This window comes from Manis javanica, chromosome 11 (assembly GCF_040802235.1).
Source record: "Manis javanica isolate MJ-LG chromosome 11, MJ_LKY, whole genome shotgun sequence".
NCBI classification, from domain to species: domain Eukaryota; kingdom Metazoa; phylum Chordata; class Mammalia; order Pholidota; family Manidae; genus Manis; species Manis javanica.
The window spans coordinates 26,629,220-26,643,853 of record NC_133166.1 but is presented as its reverse complement, the minus strand read 5'-3'; the positions used below and the strand labels follow the sequence as shown (position 1 = coordinate 26,643,853).

At 39.8% G+C, this 14,634-nt stretch overlaps 1 pseudogene; it reads right to left on the bottom strand.

Annotated features, from left to right (window-relative positions):
- Positions 1-7,563: 7,563 nt before the first annotated feature.
- Positions 7,564-8,506, bottom strand: LOC108385291 (olfactory receptor 56A3-like; annotated as a pseudogene).
- Between the last annotated feature and the right edge of the window lie 6,128 nt (positions 8,507-14,634).

The following is a 14,634-nucleotide window of genomic DNA, read 5'->3' as shown; positions in this document are numbered from 1 at the left end:
TGGAAAGACCCACACTTTGGGGACAGTATTGGTAGTAGACTATTGAGATGTTTTTGCTTGTATGGTCAAAACAGGGTAACACCGTTTTAAGTTGTTACTGAGGCACAAAGGCTTTTATTTAGAAAGGATCCTCTAAAACAAGTTGTTCACTATTCTCAGGTAATAGAGCAGTAATGTGAAGTACAGTAAGACCACCTCATTTGGGCTCAAGAACCCATTTTTTTGTAGTTATGAAAGCTTATAATTAGAACTTCTAAATTTCTATCCAATGGTTTCTTATGTTGCAAGGTACCTTACTGCCTATCAGGTACCATTTCCATTTCTTATACTCCTGTTAAGAAGAATATATTCCTGGAACTCTTGTTTCTGTTCCTTCTAACCAAACTTTGAGCTCCAAAGAACAACAATATTTTATTTATTTTTGTGTCTTAGTTGCCTACAGGAATCCCAGGACACAGAGTGTGCTTACTGATTGTTCAAGTAATAAAAACACAATGTTTGAACAGCGTATTTTATCTTTCACTATCATTGCTGGACATATGCTACAATCCTTACAACCCTTTATCACATTAGTAGAGCTATGTGTGCACACCATGAAGTGACAACGAGGATCTGAAAGATGCATGTCCACAGCACACACCCATTGGGAAGAGAATTTAGGGCTCTGTCAAATCCACTGAAGCTCATTTTCACACACGTGAGCAATCGAAGCACAAACCCTGACCTTTTGCAATGCACATGAACAAAACGTACCTCATTTACAAGAGAAGGAGAGAGAGACAGACATAGAGACAAAGACAACGATTTGGTTGAAGCGTGAGAGGAAAAGAGCTGATTACTGAGTAGGAGCATCCTCCCATCATTCAGGACAGAAGCTTCACTCCTGTGTCCTTGTCTCCAATATACTTCCTTCTGTGGAAATAGGAATAAGAAAACATCGTATAACACAAAGCACGAAATATCCACAGTTGTATTTGCAAAAATAAAAGTCATAACCTATTTTTTTCTTTGTTTCTTTTTTTTAATTAAGGTATTATTGATATACACTCTTTTTTTTTTGAATTTCTACTGCTCTTTATTTTCTTTCTTTATTATTTTGGTATCATTAATATAGACTTACATGAACAACATTGTGGTTACTAGATTTCCCCCATTATCGAGTCATCACCAGATACCCCATTAAGTCACTGTCCATCAGCGTAGTAAGATCCTGTAGAATCACTACTTGTCTTCTCTGTGATGTACTGTCTTCCCCGTTCATCCCCTCCCCTACATTATGTGTGCTAATCGTAATGCCCCTTTTTTCTCCTTATCCATGCTTTCCCACCCATCCTCACCAGTCCCTTTCCCTGTGGTAACTGTTAGTCCATTCTTGGGTTCTGTCAGTCTGCTGCTGTTTTGCTCTTTCAGTTTCTTCTTTGTTCTTATACTCCACAGATGAGTGAAATCATTTGATACTTGTCTTTCTCCACTTGGCTTATTTCACTGGCATAATACCTTTAAGCTCCGTCCATGTTGTTACAAATTGTAGGATTTGCTTTCTTCTTATGGCTGAGTAATAATCCTTTGTGTATTTGTACCACGTCTTCTTTATCCATTCATCTAGTGATGGACACTTAGGTTGCTTCCATTTCTTGACTATCAATAATAGTGCAGCAATAAACATAGGGGTGCATATGTCTTTTTCAAACTGGGCTCCTGCATTCTTAGGGTAAATTCCTAGGAGTGGAATTCCTGGGTAAAATGGTATTTCTATTTTTAGTTTTTTGAGGAACCTCCATACTACTTTCCACAATGGTTGAACTAATTTACATTCCCACTAGCAGTGTAGGAGGGGTTCCCCTTTCTCCACATCCTCACCAACATTTGTCGTTGTTTGTCTTTTGGATGTTGGCCATCCAAACTGGTGTGAGGTGATATCTCATTGTGGTTTTAATTTGCATTTCTCTGATGATTAGCGTTGTGGAGCATCTTTTCATGTGCCTGTTGGCCATCTGAATTTCTTCTTTGGAGAAGTGTCTGTTCAGCTCCTCTGCCTATTTTTTAATTTGCTTATTTGCTTTTTGTTTGTTGAGGTGCATGAGCTCTTTGTATATTTTGGATGTCAACCCCTTATTACATATACATATGTCATTTATGAATATATTCTCCCATACTGAGTGATGCCTTTTTGTTCTGCTGATGGTGTCCTTTGCTGTACAGAAGCTTTTTAGTTTGATATAGTCCCACTTGTTTATTTTTACTTTTGTTTCCCTTGCCCATGGAGATACGTTCATGAAGAAGTTGCTCATGTTAATATTCAAGTGAGTTTTGACTATATTTTCTTCTAAGAGTTTAATGGTTTCATGACTTACATTCAGGTCTTTGATCCACTTCGAGTTTACTTTTGCATATGGAATTAGACAGTAATCCAGTTTCATTCTCTTACATGTAGCTGTCCGGTTTTGCCAACACTAGCTATTTAAGAGGCTGTCATTTCCCCATTGTATATCCATAGCTCCTTTATCATATGTTAATTAACCATGTATGCTTGGGTTAATATCTGGACCCTCTATTCTGTTTCACTAGGCTATGTGTCTGTTTTTGTGCCAGTACCAAATTGTCTTAATTACTGTGGCTTTGTAGTAGAGCTTGAATTCATGGAGCATAATTCTCCCTGCTTTATTCTTCCTTCTCAGGATTGATTTGGCTATTCGGGGTCTTTTGTGGTTCCATATGAATTTTAAGACTATTTGTTCCAGTTTGTTGAAGAATGCTGTTGGGTGTTTTGATAAGGATTGCACTGAATCTGTATATTGCTTTAGGCAGGATGGCCATTTTAACAATATTAATTCTTCCTACCCAAGAGCATGAGATGAATTTCCATTTATTAGTGTCCTTTTTAATTTCTCTTAGGAGTTTCTTGTGGTTTTTAGAGTATAGGTCTTTCACTTCCTTGGTTCAGTTTATTCCTAGGTATTTCATTCTTTTTGATGCAATTGTAAATGGAATTGTTTTACTGATTTCTCTTTCTGCTAGTTCATCTTTAGTGGATAAGAATGCAACAGATTTCTGTGTATTAATTTTTCTGAATTCAGATATTAGTTCTAGTAGTTTTGGTGTGTATTCTTTACAGTTTTTTATGTTCAATGTCATGTTGTCTGCAAACAGTGACAGTTTAACTTGTTCCTTACCAATCTGGTTGCCTTTTATTTCTTTGTGTTGTCTGATTGCCATGGCTAGGACCTCCAAAACTGTGTTGACTAAAAGTGGGGAGAGTGGGCATCCTTGCCATTTCCCCAGTTTTTAAGGAAAAGCTTTCAGCTTCTCACAGTATAATGAAGGCTGTGGGTTTGTCGTATGTGGCCTTTATTATGGTGATGTTATTGCCCTCTATACCCATTTTATTGATAGTTTTTATCATTAATGGATGTTGAGTTTTGTCAAATGCTTTTTCAGCATCTAAGGAGATGATCATGTAGTTTTTGTCCTTCATTTTTTTGATGTGGTGGATGATGTTGATGGATTTATAATGTTGTACCATCATTGCATCCCTGAGATGAATCCCACTTGATCATGGTGTATGATCCTCTTGATGTATTTTTGAATTCGGTTTGCTAATATTTTGTTGAGTATTTTTGCATCTATGTTCATCAGGGATATTGGTCTGTAAATTTCTTTTTTTGTGGCCTCTTTGACTGTTTTTTGTATTAGAGTGATGCTGGCTTCATGGAATGAGTTTGGAAGTATTCCCTGCTCTTCTATTTTTTGGAAAACTTTAAGGAAAATGGGTATTATGTCTTCTCTAAATGTTTGATAAAATTCAGTGGGAATCCATATGGTCTAGGTGTTTTGTTCTTGGGTAGTTTTTTGATTACCAATTCAATTTCATTGCTGGTAATTGGTCTGTTTAGATTTGCTGTTTCTTCATGAGTCAATATTGGAAGTTTGTATTTTTCTAGAAAGTTTTTCATTTTTTCTAAGTTTTCCTGTTTGTTAGCATATAATTTTTCTAGTATTCTATCATAATTGTTTGTATTTCTGTGGTGTCCATAATGATTTTTCCTTCTTTATTCCTGATTCTGTTTATGTGTGTAGATTCTATTTTTTCTTGATAAGTCTAGGTAGGGTTTTATCTATTTTGTTAATTTTCTTGAAAACCAGCTGCTCCTGCTTTCATTGATTTTTTTCTATTGTTTTATTCTTCTCAATTATATTTATTTCTTCTCTAATTTTTATTATTCCTTCCTTCTACTGACTTTGTTTCTCATTTGTTGTTCTTTTTCTCATTTCAATAATTATGAATTTAGACTATTCATTTGGGATTGTTCTTCCTTCTTTAAATAGGCCTGGATTGCTATATACTTTCCTCTTTGAAATGTCTTTGTGGTGTCCCACAGATGTTGGGGCATTGTGCTCATTTTTTTTGTCTCCATACATTGCTTGATCTCTGCTTTAGTTTGGTCTTTGATCCATTGACCATCTAGGAGTATGTTGTTAAGCCTCCATGTGTTTGTGAGCCTTTTCGTTTTCTTTGTATAATTTATTTCTGATTTTATACCTTTGTGATCTCCATAGTTTTTTGGTACAATTTCTATGTTTTTGAATTTCCTGAGGCTCATTTTGTGGCCTTGTATGTGGTCTATTCTGGAAAATGTTCTGTGTGCACTTGAGAAGAATATGTATCCTGCTGCTTTTGGGTGTAGAGTTCTGTAGATGTCTGTTAGGTCCATCTGTTCTAGTATGTTGTTCAGTGCCTTTGTGTCCTTACTTATTTTCTGTCTGGTTGATCTGTCCTTTGGAGTTGATGGTGTGTTGAAATCTCCTAAAGTGAATACATTACATTATATTTCCCCCTTTAATTCTGTTAGTATTTGTTACACTTATGTCGGTACTCCTATGTTGGGTGCATAGATATTTATAATGGTTATATCCTCTTGTTGGATTGACCCGTTTATCATGTAATGGCTTTCTTTGTCTCTTGTGACACTCTTTGTTTTAAAGTCTATTTTTTCTGATCCAAATAGTGCAACGCCTGCTTTTTTCTCCCGATTGTTTGCATGAAATACCTGTTTCCATTCCTTCCCTTTTAGTCTTTGTATGTCTTTGGGTTTGAAGTGTCTTGTAGGCAACATATAGTTGGATCTTGTTCTTGTATCCATTCAGTGAGTCTGTGTCATTTGATTGGTGCATTCAGACCATTTACATTTAGGGTGATTATCAATAGGTATGTACTTATTGTCATTGTAGGCTTTAGATTTATGGTTACCAAAGGTACAAGGGGAACTTCCTTACTATCTAAGAGTCTAACTTAACTCACTTAGTATGCTATTACAAACTCAATCTAAAGGTTCTTTTTATTTCCCACAGTGTTTTTCTTCCTCCTCCATTCTTTATATATTAGGTATAATATATTGTACTCTTTGTCTATCCCTTTTTATTACCTCTGGTGACAGCTATTGAACCTTGGGAACACTTCCATCTATAGAAGTCCCTCCAAAATACACTGTAGAAGTGGTTTGTGTGAGGTAAATTCCCTCAGCTTTTGCTTATCTGGAAATTATTTAATCCCTCCTTCAGATTTAAATGGTAATTTTGCTAGATAAAGTATTCTTGGTTCAAGGCCCTCTGCTTCATTGCATTAAATATATCATGCCACTCCCTTCTGGCCTGTAAGGTTTCTGCTGAAAAGTCTGATGATAGCCTGATGGGTTTTCCTTTGTATGTGATCTTATTTCTTTCTCTGGCCACTTTTAATAGTCTGTCCCTATTCTTGATCTTTGCCATTTTAATTATTATATGCCTTGGTGTTGTCCTCCTTGGGTCCTTTGTGTTGGGAGATCTGTGCATCTCCATGGCTGGAGAGACTATCTCCTTCCCAAGATTTGGGAATTTTTTGGCAATTACTTTCTCAAGAAACTTCCTATGTCTTTTTCTCTCTCTTCTTTTTCTGGTACCCCTATAATATGAATATTGTTCTTTTTGGTTTGGTCACACAGTTCTCTCAATATTGTTTCATTCCTAGAGATCCCTTTTTCTCTCTGTGCCTCAGCTTTTTGTATTCCTCTTCCCTGATTTCTATTTCATTTATCATCTCCTCCACTGTATCTAATCTGCTCTTAATTCCCTCCACTGTGTTCTTCAACAATTGGATCTCCATCCTAAATTCATTCCTGAGTTCTTGAATATTTTTCCATATCTCCATGAACATGTTAATGATTTTTATTTTGAAATGTCTTTCAGGAAGATTTATGAGATTGATTTCATTTGAATCTTTCTCTGGTGTATTCATAATATTGTTTTGAACCAGGTTCTTTTGACATTTCATATTTGTCTGTGGCACCCTCCAGTCCCCAGATGCTCTACTCTCTGGAGCTGCTCATACCCTGGAGCAATGTTGGGGGTCACAGGGGAATGGTGTCGGTGCTTGGGGGGAGGAAAGAGATGTTTCCTGCTTCCTGGCTGCTATGCCTGTCTCCACTGCCAGAACCAGTGGGCCGAACACATAGTTGTAAGCCTCTACACTTTGTATTTGTAGCTTCCTTAGGCAGGGCTTCCTTCTGGCTTGCCTGATGCCAGGGCAGGTGCTGCTGGTCTGCGCGCCAGGTGCAGGCTAGCTGGGAGGAAGACACAGCAGGCTGTGTTTCATGGTGAGAGTCCTTGGAGCTGTGTAGCCAGCCAGGGGAATGGAGCGCCTGAAGGTTGTTTAAGCTCCCAACCTGCTGGGCAGAGTGCACATGGACAATTTTGTCTATGTGTCCTTTCTCCTGCACAGTAAGCTCTATGCAATCTTTGCCCCTTTAGCAGCCCTCTCACGGTTAGGAATTCTCTCAGACTGCCCATCCATATCAGCCTCACATGAATCCCTGTTTTCCACAGGTGGCTGGAATCTCCATCTCTCCAGGTATCACGTGTCTTAGCTTCCCAACCCCACTAATTACCAGAGCACCATGCAATGTAGGTTTGTGCTCCCAGAGCAGATCTCCAGGGGTGGGTGATCAGCAGTCCCAGGCCTCCACTCCCTCCCCTCCCTGTTTCTTTTTCTACCACCGGTGAGCTGGGTTGGGGGAAGGGCTTTGGTCCCGCTGAGTCATAGCTTTTGCACATTACCCTATTCTGTGATGTCCGCTCTTTTCTCCAGGTTTATGCACTCTGGTGCAGCCTTCTTTCCTGTTGCTCTTTCAGGATTAGTTGTATTAATTATATTATTATATTACTTGTGGTTTCAGGAGGGGGTCTCTGTCTCGCCTCTCACGCTGCCATCTTTAATCCTATCTCAGTCATGATCTATTAACAGCTGTATTTTCAGGAACATAAATTTCTCACTTTAGAACCTACCCCCAGGAATGTCAGCACTTTGGGCAAAATATGACAATAGTATGGAAAAGATAGGAGAAAGGGACAAGGAGATTCCCAATGGAGAGGTGGGAGAAACAGAAACTTAAAATGAAACTGAATTATTAAGGAAGGGGTGATATCTAATTTTCTGAGTTTAGGTAATAGCTCATAAATGTAAATTTCAGGCCATTTACCATTTATTGCTTCAGAGTCATCCTCCATTGGGAATGCAGAGATCCAGTGTCCTTACCACCCTTTCCTCAGTAACCTCTGGATTCCTTGCTTGATCTCCTGGGTGCACACTCCATAAACAATGGGGTTGAGGGCTGCAGGGATGACTTGGTGGAGGACATTGAACAGGGCCGGCACCTCAGCGGAGACCTTCTTCTTGGCCACATGCATGAGGACGAAGACCAGCAGGACGGTGCTGAAGAAGAGGATGAGGATGAAGTGGGAGCCACAGGTGCTCAGGGCCTTGGCCACAGCTCCCTCTGCCTTGAGTCTCAACACAGCTCTCAGGATGAGGGTGTAGGAGAGGAAAATGATGATGAGGTCGGATCCTAGCAGAGTCCAGCCTCCAGCAAATTGGAGGAGGCAGTTGAGTGTGATGTCATCACAGGAGAGCTTGGACACAGACATATTGGCACAGATGCAGTTCTCAATGACGTTTCTCCTACAGTAATGGAGCTGTGCTGCGAGAATTGGGATGGGCATTGTAAGAAGGACATTCCTGACCAAAAAAAATGGCAGCCTTGGCCACAAATTTGTCGTTGGTGATGGACAGGTACCTCAGAGGGTTGCAGATGGCCACATAGTGGTCATAGGCCATGACCGTGAAGATGCAGGACTCCATGGCAAAGAAGCAGTTCATGATTTACATCTGCTGAAAGCAGGCAGAGAAGCTTATTGACCTGAGGTCAAACCAGAAGATGGCCAGAACCTTGAGGATGACCGTGAGGCAGAGTACCATGTCCAGCAGGGAGAGGAGGCTGAGCAGGTAGTACATGGGCTGGTGCAGAGAGGCCTCCATCTGAACGGTGATGAGGAGAATAGTGTTGGCCCCCATGGCGAGGAGGAAGAGGACGCTGAGGGGCAGGTACAGCCAGAGCTGCCAGCTGGGGTACCTGACAAAACAATTCAGGAGGAAGTCTGAAATCTCGGAGGTGGTGACATTGTGTTGTGTGGTCATATTTTGTCATGTATTCCTGCAGCCTTCTTTTAGGAATCTGTAAAATTAAGATCAAAATTAGCTATTGTCTCTAGAAATTTGAATTTAAGACAATATGTTTTACCTGTATGAAACTTTTAAGTCCTTGCTGGTTGTCCAGAGGAAGTGAACGCATCTGTTTATTTGCTGTGTCATACTACCAGGTATTTCACTCTAAGCAGCTTAGAGGACTGTGGTAGTAGGATTTGTTTATACATGTTTTATTCAAGGTTTATTTTTAATATAGTTGTTCCATCTTTGCACAAACTAAGGAGTAGGAGCAAGTTCCTGAGAAACTTGTTTGTGACAGGTGAGTCTAAACTTGTACTTGTGTGTAAGTTTCTTCCTTTTTATTTTTTGTTTCTTAATTGGCTGCCACACCTACAGTTTAACTATAATAATATACTGAAATAAGTAGTTGGGCCAGCACAATGTTTGGACTCAGAGAAGTTTCACTAGTCTTAATGCCACAGCTATTCTGACCTTTCTGTTGTATTTATTTGGCTTTAAATGATACCCTGAAAATACCATTAGTGACATGCATTTTGTCTGAAAAGTCATTTATTTGGGTACGTATGGATTCTGCCAAATAATTGCTGAGTGCAGTTCAGTCCTGCTCAGCTGACTCCTCTGAGATCCTCCTCATCGGAGAGACCCCCTCAGTGACTGGGTTTATCCCCAGAGAGGGTGGAGGGGCATTCCCACCACCTCCTCTCTTCATTCCTCTCACTCTCCACTTCCCCTGGCAGTGGTTCTGTCAACCTGGTAAGCCAGGTAAGCCAGGAAAGGCCTTGCTACCTGATATGTAGAAGAGTTTTGACAATCTTCCAGTTCTTTTTTTCTTGCTAATAACAGAGTGCACTGAGAGTGACTTTGGCAATTCTGGGATGAATTTTAAATATATTATTTCATTGTGACTCATAATACTCCAAAGTAGTATACTATGTTGACTATTTTAAATGTATCTTTTAGATGGGCATGTTGAGATATGGTATTACATCTCCTTCCCACACTTTAATTACTAGGGTTTTAATGCAGAGGAAATCAGAGTCAGGTTCAAAGTGAATATATGAGTACACCTGTGTCCTTTGTCACCACAGTGATGTAGAAATGCGTATCTTATTTAGCAGTTTGAAATGTTCTTAGGCTTTTGTCCTCCTTACCTGTCCCCTTACACATACAGTCCTTAGGGCAGTTTCCCAGAAGTATGCAATCTTACTTTTCCTTCCACTTGCAACTCTGATTCTTGCTTCCCACTACGCCTAGTGCTTTTCCTGTCTTAGTCCACTTTTGCATTGTGTCTCTAATTATTGTTTTCCTGAGTTTGCATTCTAGTGGCACCCCACTAAGTATTTGATAAACATTCTGAAACAAATTCCATAGCCATATTCTCTGACTTATTTTTCAATTTCATAATTCCGTGCTCTGCTCTGTCCAGCTTAGTTTCTCCTGTCTGGGAGTTCTCTGCTTCGGTTTGGTGGAATGGCCCACAGAGTGAGAGATGCTGGCAGTGCAGGATGCCATTAAGATAAAACCCACAGTAAAATAACCTCCACCTTTGAGTTGATGAGCAAAGGACCCCTTCCGTGCCCTGGGTACTATGTTCATTCTACTGCGACTATCCCTCTGTTTCTCTGTGCTACATTCACTTGTAAAGCAGAGGAATAAACTCAAATACCACTGCTAAGCCCAGAACTTGCCACAATGACTCAACCCTTGTATCCATAGCCTGTATGACTTCAGGCCACCACATTCTGAATGTCCCCTCCAAAAACCACTTTCATAATTCAGGTTTACTCATTTGACCTTTGCTTCTCCATCCCATGATCATACTCTCTGCAGAATATTTACATTTAACCATTACAAGTTACAGCCCCAAATCTTACCGTCTCCAGGAAACTTTTCTTCTCCAGAGGTTCAACGTACTCCTTAAAAGAATTAAGGATTCCCTGCATGGAAGCAGGGAAAAATCCTGAAAAGATATTTAGAGGTACAGCAAAATGGAAGATTCAGACTGCATAACCACGGGGAAGCTTAGATGAAGAAGCTTGTTAGTTTGTTTGTGTTTAGTCTACTGAAGAGCTTGGGGATAATTATTTCTACAATTAGGATGAAATTTCTCAGGATTATTTTGTATGTTTCCCACACCCATAAACTCTAACTTTCTTCTCTGTTCTCTGAAATGCCCCTCCATGTTCTTCAATCCACATTTCATTCAATTAACACTGAGCCACCTATTGAGCCCTAGAAGCAGAGCATGTGAAAACACGTATGTCTTTCTTCCTCTGTCCTTTTCCAGTGTCAGTCTGCAATCAGAGCTTGCCACGGCACCGTCTGGGCTGAGGACCTAGAACTAATGACTGGCTGTTTGCAGACAGGGACACCATGCAGAAGCCAGAGATCCTGAAGGTCAAGAATAAAGCAGAGACCCTAAAGGCTCCCAGGCTTTTCCCCTGGTTGCAGGGAAGGTCCACAGAGCAGCACTGTGGTAATCCTGCGTCCAGGGGTTCCCCCAGCTCCACAGAGTTCCAGCAGAGCGACCTGCAGGCCTGTCTCCCAGTGTTGTGTCGGACATCACTGAGTGCCCCCAGTGACTGAAACCTCGTGGACCCTATGGACATAATTTTTTGCTTTTGACAGCAGCGGCATTTAGAAATTTCCTTAGATTGAGCTGCAAGCTGAGGAACTACTTTCTGAGCCCCACTGATCCCCACCTGCAGCCTCTACCCTCAACCTCTGAAGTGAACTAGAGTAAATTTAATTTCAACCCCAGGAGTGAAACATTTGTAGGCAGAGTCTTTGCCTGAAGTCTCCTAAATTCCCACACTCAGAGTTGAAAACCCCAATGTTTTCCCTGGGGTCCAGATGACACTTTCCTGGGCTCTTCCTGCCCCCGTTATTCTCCTTTCCTAGGGACAAAGTCCCACTTCTCTGCATGTCTGGCAGTGCCAAGCAAAGTTCAGAGAAGGCAAGAGCATGGCAGAGGTTCTCATGCTGCCTCCTGACCTGACGGACGCTGCAGGCTGCAGGCCCTGTTTTCAGCCTGCTTTCGCAGTGCCAACTCCGGAATGGACAGGAACGCAGCTCCCGACTGAAGAGGAAGGTCTCTCCTGTCTTCTTGCTAATGATGGTGTAGCTGCGTCTCAGGCACCCTCTACCCAGGCTCACTTTCGGAGGGTGTGAAGCACAGGCTCTGGCTCCTCTGATCCTGTAGCTTTGGTTAGGTCCCAACGTACCTGGGGTATTTATTACTCTGGAGCCTAAAGGACTTCGCCTTCTAGGAACTTCTCCGTCGTTCCTTCCTTGAACTCAAAGGACCCTCTTGGGACAGACAGTCAGGTACACGGGAAAAGAAAATGATTTCCTTTGTCTCTAAAGGAAAGGAGCCCTGGTAATCCAGCCCTTTGTTGGCTATGTGTCCTGCTGGGTGTTAGTGACTCTCCTAGGTTTGGGGTCTTATATCCATTCACACATGTTCATACTCATTTGCACACCCACACTCAAAACCTTCCATACATGGGCTTCCTGTATGTGCTTGTTAGATAGCATCCCAAATCATGCTATTGGATGGAGCAATGTTAACTTATCATGACTTCTGGTTTGGCATTAGAATGATAAATAAGAAGAGAAAATTACTGAGAAAATGCAGTGTAATTTTCAGAGAGAAAGTCCTGTAGTAATTTCTACTACAGTGAAAGATTTTAAAATCATATTTATATACAAGTGGAAATTAGGAAACATGATTTGTTCCTTATTTTTTATTTTCACCTTGAGCTTCATGTGAATCATTCATACTCCTCAAGTTATCGAATAAGCACCATCTGTTTCTTTAAGGTCCTCCCATATTTTGCTTTATTTTTTATATCTTTTTCTTCTGCATATCCCAACATTGCTGCTATTTATCTTCCCTTAAGGTAAATGGAAACTGTAGCATCCCTTACATATGTCTTTCTAATTAGTCTTCAGTGTGCCTGGTTAGCTATATGTTCACTTATATATGGCATTGGTATTAAATTTATAGAACTGTGATCGGGTTCTGTATCTGATACTGTTCCATATTTTCAGACAAGATTAAATCTTAAAAGTCTGTCACGTTGCTATGTGTAAGTCATCTTCATTATTGACTGCTGTGCAGTTTCCATTCTGTGCATTTTCCATTTCTGTGTAACTAGCTAACAGCATGATCTGAGATGAATTGTTACCAGAAGTATTGTTACTGTCAATATTCTGGTCCACCTTTACTTATGGACCTCAAGAAGTTACATTTGCAGGAACTTTTTTTAGTTGTGGCATATAAAAATTAATTTCACTTGGAATTTCTCACCCAAATATATATAACCCCACTGGAAATTTCTGAAGTTTCTTTATTTTTTACATTCTTTATCCCATTTGATGCTTGTCTTTTGAAAACTGATGGATGTAAAGTAGTATCTCATTATTTTAATTTGAATTTCTTCTGACCAGGGAGCATTCTTCATATTCTGTTTAGCCACTTACGGTTTTCAAGCTGTGAAGTACATATTCACATCCCTTTCCATCTTTTACTATTTATTTTTGTTTTTTCTTGAGTATTTACAAAATCTCCTTTCAAAGTTTAAACACTAGAGTCCCTTGTTGGCTTGATTTTACTAAGGTCTCCTGTAGTCTGACATGTATTTGCCAAATTTACTGTGTGCTGTCCACATTTGATCAAGTCAAAGTATTGTTCTATTAATGGATTATCCCTGGAGATCTTATTTAGTGATTCCACAAGATCACCAAGGTGTTTCTGTTTTGTTAATGTTTTGATAATATTTTGATAGTAAGTCTTCTGACACAGGATTATTGCAAGGGTAAAATTACTTTTACTTTTTTACTGAATGAATATTTTGATCATACTGTGTAGAAAGCATTATATGATGTGTTAGAAATACAGGACATCAAAGAATATTTTCTGCCACCTTAGGAGAAGGAGATCACACTTACAGTTACATCAAGGACCACACTAGCAGCAATTATCACACATCTTCTTAATGTGTCATATTATTCTGATTGTTACCTGATATTTCCTTTAGTCCTGATAACAACCTAGTGATGTAGAATGGGGTGACTTGGGGAAAGGGGAAAGACAATAAAGAAAAGAAAGAAAAATTATAAATTACACCTAAGAAAATTCTTTGCATCTGTGTTTTGTGTGGGTTTCAGCCTGTCTGGGATACTGATGCTGTTAATATAAATGCCTAGTGGCCCTCACCTGGGCCCATACTCCTTGCGACAGCCTTTACAGACATTTCTCCTACCTGAGCCGAGCCAGTGTTGAGGCTGAACTAGCTTTGTGCTTTTTCCTGTGATTCCCAGACTCACATTTTCTGGAAATTTATCCCCAGGCAAGGGAAATGAAATAAAAAATAAACAAATGGAACTATATCAAGCCAAAATGCTTCTGCACAGCAGTGGAAACCATCAGCAAAATGAAAAGGCAATTTATTGTATGGGAGGATATATTTACAAGTGATATATCTGATAAGGGGCTCGTATCCAAAATGAATGTAGAACTCATAAACTCAACACCAAACCTGAAATAACCTTATTTAAAAATGGTCCAATTACCTGAACAGATATTTTTTTCAAAGAAGACATACAGATGGCCAACAGACACATGGGAAGATGCTCAACATCATTAATCATCAGGGAAATGCAAATTAAAACACAGTGAGATATCACCTCACATTAGCCAGAATGGCTAATATCAACAAGATAAGAAATAACAGGTTGGTATTTCATCTAGAAATGCTGGAGTAATTATGTACTTATTTTTGATTAATATTTTAGAAAGCAGACACATTTTCTGTGGTTTGTGCTGGTCTGATGAAGGGCCTTCTTTCTTCAATCCCATTTTCTTCTGTATGTCTTCAGTTCACAGGATCGTGTTCCTGCTTTGGTTCAAACTCAAGTTCCTGTTATCATATTCTACTTAGTTCTTTAAATTCTGTTGTAGATTTGCATCCCAGCTTTCTGCCTAATGGCCGTTGTATTGGACCTCTGCCTTAGGTGCTCCTTGGCTATGTCCTTCCTATTGGCATATTCTGCTGCTGTGTTGGGAAAACTGTTATGAAACCTATTGACACTTC